At 45.2% G+C, this 1,929-nt stretch overlaps 1 non-coding gene across 1 annotated transcript; it reads left to right on the top strand.

Annotated features, from left to right (window-relative positions):
• Positions 1-1,483: 1,483 nt before the first annotated feature.
• On the top strand, positions 1,484-1,565 carry trnal-uaa (transfer RNA leucine (anticodon UAA)). Its single transcript has one exon. It is a non-coding gene; the product is annotated as a tRNA-Leu (tRNA).
• Positions 1,566-1,929: the final 364 nt, after the last annotated feature.

The following is a 1,929-nucleotide window of genomic DNA, read 5'->3' on the forward strand; positions in this document are numbered from 1 at the left end:
GTGATTGGTGAAATTCATGTTTTATGACCCATTCTTATAATATTCTTTCTTTCTCTCTTTTCGGCATTGTCTGGGAAGTGGTGGTGCACTCAGGCTCCAGTATGTTTGAAAGAGTAGTTTTGAATTGCCCTGTTGTTAATTGTGAGATTACTTTATGGCTCTTGCCCCCGGACTGTCTCACATTTAGCATTCATGCTCGCTGTGTCTGAGAATGCATTTGGTTTGCCAGTTTTGTTTGTGTTCCGTGTTAAATGCTTTCTGTTGTGCGATTCTCTCAATACATTACGAATTAACAGGGTTTGTGAGGTAACTTCCAGCGGCAAGAATCCTCAACTGAGAATCTGGGAAAATTTCCCAGAGTATGGTCAGTCGGAGCAAAAGTAAGGAAATCGTTCGTTTCTGCAGTGGTTCACAATGCTACCTTTCCCGTGAGCAGTCGAAATGATTGTGCCACAGACTGCTTTTCATTTGGTTTTCTTTAAATCACTGACGAGCAGGAAAATGTAAACGGGGAGGGCGAGTGGGGAAGGGAGGCAGTTGCAGCTCTGGTGAAATTCCTTTTTTGTGATTCACTCAGCAACCAGAGACGTGAAGGTGACTCAAGCGTGAGAGCTCTTCACATCGTGAACAAAAAGCAATCAAGGGCAGTTAGCACCTCTTCCGGAGTGGGGGTGGGGTGAGGTAATTACCTTTTGACTTCTGTTACTATGTTCAGAAACTGCCTTTTAGATTGAGGTGAAGAGAAACTGCATTTCTAAAACGCACCATGGAATTTAGCAAAATTTATTGAGTCGCTTATCTTCGATTCCCACACAGGTTTCCAACTCAGTTGGTATCCATGTGTGAAGATCTCTGCAGCGAATTGCACGGTGAAGGCAAAAAGGCAAGAAAAGTGGCATCTCGAACTGGCTCCGAGGTCAGAGCATCCTTACAATGTGATCTGTCGTTCTCGGATTGTAGTGCTACCTCCGGTTTTAGGGTGGAGAACATTCTTTGGGACTCGTATTCTGCAAAACAGGCACAGTGACTGAAACTATGCTGCGCGGTATGATGTGGAACACGGCCTACTCAGCTTTGTGCATCTTCCCTGTAGACCGGTGTGCTTCATATTCCGTGTAAACGTGAAAGTTGTCCTGTTTTGAGCAATGGGTGAAATCATTTAGCAATGCAAGAATCGAAATTGCAGTAATGTCAAATAGCTCATGATAATTTGACCAAATGATAACCGATCATATATTCTGACGCTCTCACAGATACATTTGTAGCTGAAAAGAGTCTGAGAAAATAGACTCAGCTTACCAATGATTTTTGTCTGGATTGACGGGCTATCATTATCTGCTGCGAAATTGATATTGTAGACGGGCACATCCCAGCAGCTGTGCGAGTCGGAGAGGGATCATGGAACCCTTTTCACGTGACTTTGCACCTGTTGTCATGCAGGAGCAGAATTGGAGTTGCAAGAAAAGGTTTTCCGCCGCCGGCTGGTAGTGTGGCCGAGCGGTCTAAGGCGCTGGATTTAAGCTCCAGTCTCGACAGAGGCGTGGGTTCGAATCCCACCGCTGCCATTTCTGCTGATCAACTCCAACTACGCCGCTTCCTGCAGAGTTGTTTGGACCCCTGCTGCAGTTCGGTTTTAAACAGAAACCAAATAGGTTTGCTTCCCGGGCAATGAACAGTGGTGTGGGAAAGTGCCGATTTTTCCAACTTGTCTGTGCTGTCATGATCGTGTTCGCCTCTCGCGCGGAAAAATCGCAAGCAGCTCTACTCTTGCTTTATGTTCCAGACAAGTTGTCTTTTTACTGGAACCGAATGGAGACTGTTATTTCATCGCTGTTGTGAAACAAAGTCCTACGGTGACTCGACTCGTGGTTATTTGGTTTTCTGGCCAATGAGAAAATCCTTCCAATGAATTTCGACGTCATATGGTAT

The sequence above is a fragment of the Chiloscyllium punctatum genome, chromosome 46 (genome assembly GCF_047496795.1).
Source record: "Chiloscyllium punctatum isolate Juve2018m chromosome 46, sChiPun1.3, whole genome shotgun sequence".
Classification (NCBI taxonomy): Eukaryota; Metazoa; Chordata; class Chondrichthyes; order Orectolobiformes; family Hemiscylliidae; genus Chiloscyllium; species Chiloscyllium punctatum.